This window comes from Mesoplodon mirus (genome assembly GCF_964341445.2).
Source record: "Mesoplodon mirus genome assembly, chromosome: 18".
NCBI classification, from domain to species: Eukaryota; Metazoa; Chordata; class Mammalia; order Artiodactyla; family Ziphiidae; genus Mesoplodon; species Mesoplodon mirus.
This window is the reverse complement of record NC_138994.1, coordinates 6,094,902-6,104,389: the sequence shown is the minus strand read 5'-3', so window position 1 is coordinate 6,104,389 and position 9,488 is coordinate 6,094,902. Positions and strand designations below refer to the sequence as shown.

At 45.7% G+C, this 9,488-nt stretch overlaps 1 protein-coding gene across 1 annotated transcript in view; it reads left to right on the top strand.

Annotated features, from left to right (window-relative positions):
• Positions 1–699: 699 nt before the first annotated feature.
• RETREG3 (reticulophagy regulator family member 3) overlaps positions 700–9,488 on the top strand; it is a 58,008-nt gene continuing 49,219 nt past the window's right edge. The window contains exon 1 of the mRNA XM_082605053.1: positions 700–765. The gene's annotated coding sequence lies outside the window, so the exon portion shown is untranslated. The remainder of the gene's footprint in view (positions 766–9,488) is intronic.

Genomic DNA, 9,488 nt, shown 5'->3' with positions numbered 1-9,488 from the left:
GTTGTATGCATATACCACATATTGTGTTTAATCCATCCATCCATGGACACTGGAGTTGCTTCCACCTATTAGCTATTGTGAATAATGCTGCTATGAACATGGGTGTACAAATATCTGTTTGACTGCCTACTTTCAATTCTTCTGGGTATATGCCCAGAAGCAGAATTGCTGGATCATAGGATAATTCTGTGTTTACTTTTTTTGAGGAATTGCCATACCATTTTCCACAGTGGGTGCACCATTTTACATTTCCCACCAGCAATGCACAAGAGTTCCAAATTCTCCACATCCTTGCCAACACTTGTTACTTAAAAAAGAAAAAAGTAGACATCTTAATGACTGTGAAGTGGTATCTCATTGTGGTTTCTATTTTATTTTATTTTTTATTTTTTTTCTATTTTATTCTAAATTAAAAAAATTTTTAAACATACAAGCATGATTTTATATTTTTACTATATATTTTTTGTTTTGAAATTTTACATAAATGGTATCAGAGTGTGATATCCTTTTGTAACCTGGTTTTTTTCACCCTACATTAGATTTTGTGATTTAGCCATGTTGACACATGTAGATTTATTTCATTCCTTTTAACTGCTTCAAAGTATTTCATTGGATGAATAAAACCAGTCTATTCTATTTCCACACAGGGCCAGTTAGATTGTTTCCACTATTCTCTCTTACATCGAGTGAGTACAGGACTCGTCCACTTGTGAATGTGAAGGAAAACATCTCTACCAAGAGCTTGTGCAGCTTCAACTTTACAAGGTTTGGCATATTTTTTCCTAGATGGTTGTACAATTTACACTTTTACTAGCAACATAATTCTCATTTCTCTGTACTCAGTTCCACACAGGTTATCAGATCTTAATTTTTGTCAATCCCACAGATGCTCAATGGAATCTCATGGTTGTAACTTCCAGTTATGATCACAAGTAAAGTTGATTCAATTTTCTTTTGTAACTGACCTTCTGGAATTGCCTGTTCATTTCCTTTGCCCATTTTTTTTTTTTCTATTGAGCTGTTCCTCTTAGACATTTTAAGATATTCTACGAATTTCTTCTTGGTTGTATGGGTTGCAAATATTATGGGGTCTGTGGCTTGTCTTTACACTTTGGTGTGATATCTTTTGCCTTAGAGACGATTTTCATTTTAACGTAGACAAAGTTATCCATCTCTTCATTTACATTTTGCACGTTTTAGACCTTGTTAAAGGAACTGTCCCTTCTCCCACTATTATAAAGCTGTCCTGTGTTTTCTTCCCAAAGCCCCATAGTAGTTTTGCTTGTTTCCTGTAGGTCTTTAGTGCATCTGGAACTTATTTGGAGGCCTGCTGTAAGATAGGGATCTACCTTATCTTTTCCATATGGATGGCCAATTGTCTCTGAACCAATTATGGCAGCGTCGGTGCAGTCCGCCCTCACCCCCACCCCAAACTTCCAAGCACCCGCTCCGACCTGGGCCGGCTTCTGGCCGCTCTTCCGCTCAGTTGGGCTGTCGGTCTGCCCCCGTCTGGCGAGCTTTCTCTGGGAGCCGTTGCAGAGGCGCTAGTGAAAGCACCACGGCCAAGAGTCATGCTCAGACGAGCTGTTTTTTGGGTTTCTTTGTTGTTGTTGTTGTTTTCTCTCTCTCTCTTTTTTCAAAAGAGAACTCGGCCGCCTTCCAGCTCCGGCCGCCAAGAATCTTCAGGGCTTCTTTTTATTTTTTTTTTTCTTTTTAAAAATTTTTATTTATTTATTTATGGCTGTGTTGGGTCTTCGTTTCTGTGCGAGGGCTTTCTCTAGTTGCGGCAAGTGGGGGCCACTCCTCATCGCGGTGCTCGGGCCTCTCACTATCGTGGCCTCTCTTGTTGCGGAGCACAGGCTCCAGACGCGCAGGCTCAGTAATTGTGGCTCACGGGGCTAGCTGCTCCGCGGCATGTGGGATCTTCCCAGACCAGGGCTCGAACCCATGTCCCCTGCATTGGCAGGTAGATTCTCAACCACTGCACCACCAGGGAAGCCCCAGGGCTTCTTTAGAAGGCTCTGGCTCGCCCCACGCCTGCCCCATCCTGGGCTCAGTTTCCCTCCCCTCACCCCACCGGGCCTCCCCGCCCGCTCCCTCCAGCTCCCGCCGGGCTGTCGGAAGAGCTCCAGCGACCTCCTGGAGGATCTGCAGCCCAGCCTTTTCAGGGAAGATCTGGCTGCTCCCTTTGAAGTTTGAGGGTGGGGACGGAGCTCCTCCTTCAGCCCCGAAGCTCCCCTCCCCCGACAGATCCGCTCCTTGGGGCTGCCTGTCTTCAGAGGCTTAGCCAGGCCCCTCTCCGAGTCTGCCCAGGTGAAGTGGAAGGCTTCTGAGGTGCGGGTGAACTTGCCAGCCCTCCCCTCCTTGTGACTCTGGAACGGCTGTTTGCTTCCTTTAAAATAATAAGCTGAAAGCAGTTTATGAACACTTGTGAAACGCGAGACTTTAATTTCAGCCTTTTCTTGGTTAATAACAGTGCCTTGCTCCTCCTTCTAGTCTCCCAGAAGTGGGAAAGCTTCCTTCAAACCTTAGTTTACAGGCAAACAGGTTAGAACGTGTGAATTTCTCTGAGTTGGAGAAGTTGCAGTGTAAGTTTTCTCTAAGAAGCCATCTCTGACAAGTTAGAGCCTCCTCCAAGTCTGTAGAAATGGGTTGGAAACTGAGATGCTTGTGTACATTAGCAGAGCTGAACATAAATCCTCCCAGTTATTAGCAGGCTGTGCTTTCCATTTCTGCTGAGAACTGACCTGTTTATCTGGGTTAAATGAGATGATGCATGCGCACTTAGCACAGTGCCTGACATAGTCAACGCTCAACAAATATTAGCCACTGTTATTATCACGAGATGCAATTGGAACTCAGGTGTAGCTTGGCAGCTGCTGCTACAGATGAAGATCTTATTCAGAGTAAAAACAAAATGAGTGATTGCTTTAAATACATTTGAAAAAATTAAAACCTAATTACTTTGTGATGATCCTACAGATTCAGTTTCAGATCTGACTTCTGTTGAGGTTGAACAGAAGGCCCAGGTTTGTGGTCCTTCTCATAGGGTCTCAAGTTCATTACCCATGGCTTGATTATTGAGTGTTGAGTTTAATTTGCTTGGCTCCATATTCTCTGATCCAGGTTATGATAATGTAATGGGATGCGGCATTCCTTTGTCTGAGGCCTTGGTTTGTGTCGGATAATAAATGTAGCATTTGTCAACTAACAAGTTTGTATATGTCCTAAGCATTTATTGAACATTCCAGGTTGAATAAGACATAATTTTGACTTTTTTTTTTTTTTTTTGCCTCACCTTGTGGCATGAGGGATCTTAGTTCTACAACCAGGGATTGAACCTGGGCCCTCGGCAGTGAAAGCACGGGGTCCTAACCACTGGACCGCCAGGGAATTCCCAATAAGACATTATTTTGGATGCACCTTCGTCTCTGGCCTTTCCTGGATGCCAGGCCCGCAGTATGCCAGGAGCATGGGTATCTTGGGAAGTAAGGAGGCAGAGGTGTGAGGTTTGGAAATGAGGGTGTGTCTCAGGGACTGGGAGGTATCAGCTGGTGTCAGCAAGACAGGCATGGAGTGGAGCAAGAGGCAAGGTTACCAGCCAGGCCTGAAATGAGGAGGGCCCTGCCCAAGGGACAGAGTTTAGAGATACTGAGTGGAGAGAATCTACAGCAGTTCAAGACGACTGAACGTGTCATGGGAGTAAGGGAGAGGGAAGAGTCTGAGTGGACAGGTTTCAATCTTGGGATGTTGGGTGAAGGTAGGGCCATGTACTGAGACACAGGGAACTCAGGAGGAGTGTGTTTGCACAGGTTGAGTTCGAGAGGCCTGAAGAATATCCAGATGGAAGTCAGGGGCCAGTACGCAGCAGGGAATACACAGGCCTAGAACTAAGGAGCAATGTCTGGGTGGAGAGTCGGCTGTACCCAAGTGGCAGTTAAAGCTATAGGCCTGAATGGGGTCACTCAGGGAGACTGCATGGTGTGGGATGGTCCTAGCTTGGAAGAGGACTGGAATAGAACCTGATAGAATACAACACCTAAGGGGTAGGAAGACTGTATTGCAAAGAAAAATGAAGGAGCAAGCAAAAGGCAGAAGAAAAACTAGTGCACATCAGTGAGGTTTGATTGCCTACCCTCTTCATTCCTGGCAGAGCCCTGATTTTGTTCTGCATTCCACCTTTCCTCCAAGCAGCAGTAAATCCTGATTAATCCAAGCCAACTATGGTTATCACAGTTTCCTTGCCAGCGACTGATGTAGGAAGGGACATGTGATGCAATTTAGGTCAGTGAGATGTAAGGAAAGACTTCTGGGGTCTTCTGGGGAATGTCTCCTCACTGGATAAAAATAGATAGGAAGAGGGAATTCCCTAGCGGTCCAGTGGTTAGCTTTCGGCGCTTTCACTGCTGAGGCCCGAGTTCAATCTCTGGGCGGGGGGGAACTAAGATCCTGCAAGGTGCGAGGCGTGGCCAAAAAGAAAAGAAAGGAAGAGACACACTCTCTTCTTCCATTGCATGTTGGGGGGCTTCCCTGGTGATGCAGTGATTAAGAATCTACCTGCCAATGCAGGGGACACAGGTTCGAGCCCTGGTCCGGGAAGATCACACATGCCGCGGAGCAGCTAAGCCTGTGCTCCACAACTACTGAGCCTGCACTCTAGAGCCTGTGAGCCACAACTGGTGAGCCCTCGTGCCACAACTACTGAAGCCTGCGCGCCTAGAGCCCGTGCTCCACAAGAGAAGACCCCACTCGCCGCAACTAGAGAAAGCCCACGTGCAGCAATGAAGACACAATGCAGCCAAAAATAAATTAATTAAAATAAATAAATTTTTTAAAAAGAACACAGGTTTGAGCCCTACTCCGGGAAAATCCCCATGCCGCGGAGCAACTAAGCCCATGCACCACAACTACTGACCTGCGCTCTAGAGCCCGTGAGCCACAACTACTGAAGCCCACGCACCTAGAGCCCGTGCTCCCAACAAGAGAAGCCACTGCAATGAGAAGCCCGTGCATAGCAACGAAGAGTAGCCCCTGCTCAACTAGAGAAAGCCCGCGTGTGCAGCCATGAAGACCCAATGCAGCCAAAAATAAGTCAATAAAATAAATACATTTATTTTAAAAATTGCATGTTGGCACCTGGAACTGCAACAGTCTTTTTTTTTTTTTTTTTTTTGGCGGTACGCGGGCCTCTCACTGCTGTGGCCTCTGCCATTGCGGAGCACAGGCTCCGGATGCACAGGCTCAGCAGCCATGGCTCAGCAGCCATGGCTCACGGGCCCAGCCGCTCCACGGCATGTGGGATCTTCCCGGACCGGGGCACGAACCCGTGTCCCCTGCATCGGCAGGCGGACTCTCAACCACTGCGCCACCAAGGAAGCCCGCAACAGTCTTCTTTTAACTGTGCAGAGAGCATCTTGAGGATGAGCCATCGTGCTGAGGGTGGTAGAGCAGAAAGATGGAAGGCACCTGGGTCCCTGATGCTGCTGCTGAGCCATCCAATGAATCAGCCCTGGAGCTGCCTCATATCTGGACCTATTAAAATGTGGGATATTTCCTTATAGTTTAAATCTTTTTAAAAAATTTTTTTTTTTACTCGCAGCTGGAGGCATGGCCATAGAGAAGGATACTGCAGAAGCCTAGGAAGGAGAAATTTCCAAGGAGGAAATGATGTGACATTTGAGGCTGCAGGGAGATGGAGTCATCTGGAGATAGAAAAGCGTCCTTCTAGTGTGGGGGAGCACTGGTGACTTGGATGAGGATAGTGACCCCGGACGACGAGAATAAAAACGAGATTGCAGGGCTTCCCTGGTGGCGCAGTGGTTGAGGGTCCGCCTGCCGATGCAGGGGACACGGGTGCGTGCCCCGGTCCGGGAAGATCCCACATGTCGCGGAGCGGCTGCGCCCGTGAGCCATGGCCGCTGAGCCTGCACGTCCGGAGCCTGTGCTCCACAACGGGAGAGGCCACAACAGTGAGAGGCCTGTGTACCGCAAAAAAGAAAAAAAAAAAAACTAGATTGCAAAAGGTTACTTACCCTTATACATAGTTGGCACTAATAAATCCTAAAATTAAGACATGAATGAAAGATGAGGTGGGCAGGGAGTATAGACTTTAAAACAGGGGCTTTAATCTGGGGCTCACTGATCCCCTCCAAGGGGTCTATGAATAGAATTCAGGGGAATCCATGAACTTGGATGAGAAGAAAATTATATTTTGATTTTTCACTCACCTCTAATTAAAATGTAGCCTTCCCTTCCATTATAACTGTAGGCATCACACTTCACGAGTATTAGCAGTGACTGTGACTTTGTCACCTGTAAAAATCACAGCTATTTTTAGATCACATGACAGTTGATGCAGATGTTGCAAGATATTGTTTATAATCATCACTGCTTGCGAATATGGGAGTTATTAGACTCACTTCAAGATCTTATGTATTTATTTTCTTTTAAAAATATTTATTTATTTATTTGGCTGCATCGAGTCTCAGTTGCAGCGTGTGAGATCTTCGTCGCCATGTGTCAGATCTTTTAGTTGTGGCATGCAGGATCTTTAGTTGCAGCCTGCTAACTCTTAGTTGCGGCATGTGGGATCTAGTTCACTGACCAGGAATCTAACCCGGGCCCCCTGCATTGGGAGCTCGGAGTCTTAGCCCCTGGACCACCAGGTAAGTCCCAGTATCTCATTATTTAATGCATTCATGGATGACAGAAAAATAAAATGAAAGAAGCACATGTATTACTGTGTCACAAATTTTAATCTATTGTAACAACTGTATTTCAATATAATTGGTTTCCATGGTAATTCTATGTATATTGTTGTATGCATTCAGAAATCTACCAGACTGCCAAAAGCATCCGTGGTGTGAAAAAAGTTTAAGAATTCCAGCTTTAAAGGGGAAAAGAGAGAAAGGGAGACTTTTACAGAGGAGGTGGGAATGTAGTGTCTGGGGAACACTGCTTTTTAGAACATGGGAGAAGCTTGCAAAAGCCTCCGTATTTCAACATCATGTTGAAATACTGAAGGGACAGAGAGGATTTTAAGAACCAAGTCCCTGAGGAGACTGGAGCTATTGGGATGCAGGGCTCAGGTGGAGGGATTAACTACAGGAAGGAAGCTTTTCCCACAATGAAAGGGAGGAAAGGATGCATGCGGATAAAAATAAGTGTTTTAGTGGGGTGGGAGTGGGGGGCAGGAAGTTGAGGGGGATTCTGCCTGGTGGCTTCTATTTTCACTGTCAAGTAGGAGTGAAGTTATCTGCTTCGAGTGAGAGTGAGAGGGGAGGTGACAAAGGTAGGGAGCAGAAGAGAGGGCTGACAAGGACAAGTAGAAGGACTCCCAGCCCAGTGGCTGGAGAAGGTTGGGGCAGTTAGGGACCATCAGGATGTCAAGGCAATAGTCCGCGGGGTGGGGTACGCTGCCTCGGGCAGTGTTCAGCTGCCCAAATGTGGGTGTCAGAGGCAGACCAGTGAGAGCCAGGGCTGGGTTTTACCAGGAGGATGAGGTAAAGATCTGGGGAATAAAGGAGGGATGGATCCGATTATCCAGACTCCCCGGACAAGAATGTAAAGCTAGGAAGGGGCTGATTGCTTGGGAGAGTGAAATCAACATTTCAAAGAAGAATGGGACAAAGGGAATGAGAAGGTGGAGGTGCAGGAAACTGTGGTGCAAGAATGAGCCAGTCAAGTTTGAAGTTAAGGAATAGTTTGTGGGATGGCAAGTGCTGAGGTCTGTCCATAGTGTGGGTGACAAGTAGAGAAGTGGTAAAGGGCATTGGAGGTGAGGAGGTCAGGGAACAGCCAGTACAGTCAGGACCATCCATAGGATGGTGAGGCTTGGAGTGGAGAGGAAGGTCTGGAGAATGTGGAAGAATGATTTGGAAGTAGGTAGGTCTTTGGAGCAAGCAGTAGAAGAGTGTGGTGGTGGATAACAGGTGCCTCAAAGGAGGAGGAGGGGTGCTTCCCTGGTAGCGCAGTGGTTAAGAATCCACCTGCCAATGCAGGGGACATGGGTTCAAGCCCTGGTCCGCAAAGATCCCACATGCCACGGAGCAACTAAGTCCATGTGCCACAACTACTGAGACTGTGCTCTAGAGCCTGCGAGCCACAACTACTGAGCCCACATGCTGCAACTACTGAAGCCTGCATGCCTAGAGCCCGTGCTCTGCAACAAGAGAAGCTGCCACAGTGAGAAGCCCGCACACCGCATCAAAGAGTAGCCTCCACTCACTGCAACTAGAGAAAGCCTGCGTGCAGCAATGAAGACCCAACACAGCCAAAAATAAATAAATTTATTTAAAAAAAGGAGGAGGAGGGCTTTTTCAACAAGGTAAAAGGGTAATTGTCTAAACCTATGGACTGGGAGAAAATATTTACAAACAATGCAACTGACAAGGGCTTAATTTTCAAAATATACAAACAGCTCATACAGCTCAATAACAAAAAAACCACAACCCAATCAAAAGTGGGCAGAAGACCCAAATAGACATTTCTCCAAAGAGGAATCCAGATAGCCAATAGGCACATGAAAAGATGCTCAACATCTCTAATTATTAGAGAAATGTAAATCAAAACTACAATGAAGTACCACCTCACACCAGTCAGGATGGCCTGGTCTACAAATAACAAATGCTGGAGAGGATGTGGAGAAAAAGGAGCCCTTCTACACTGCTGGTGTGAATGTAAATTGGTGCAGCCACTGTGGAGAACAGTATGAAGGTTCCTTAAAAAACTAAAAATAGAGTTGCCATATGATCCAGCAATTCCACTCCTGGGCACATATCCAGAGATAACTCTAATTTGAAAAAATACATACACCCCAGTGTTCATAGCAGCACTATTTACAATAGCCAAGACATGGAAGCAACCTAAATGTCCAACAGATGAATGGATAAATAAGATGTGGTACACATACACAATGGATTATTACTCAGCCATAAAAAAGAATGAAATAATGCCACTTGCGGCAACATGGATGGACCTAGACACTAGCATACTAAGTGAAGTAAGTCAGAAAGAGAAAGACAAATACCATATGATTTCACTTATATGTGGAATATAAATGGCACAAATGAACCTGTCTACAAAATAGAAATAGACTCATAGACATAGAGATCAGACTTCTGGTTGCCAAGGGGGAAGCGGGGAGAGGGATGGACTGGGAGTTTGGGGTTGGTAGATGCAAACTATTACATTTAGAATGGATAAACAATGAGGTCCTACTGTATAGCACAGGGAACTATATTCAATATCTTACAATAAACTATAATAGAAAAGAATCTGAAAAACAATATACCTGTATATCTATATATATCTGAATCACTTTGCTATACACCAGAAACTAACACAACATTGTAAATAAACTATACTTCAAAAAAAAAAAGTAATGTCTAAAAATAGTAATAAGGAGATGAAAAATGCCTACCCACCATGAGGTGAAAAGTGAGGACCCATGCTCCTGCTGTGTAGCCAGGGCTTCAAACAAACAAACA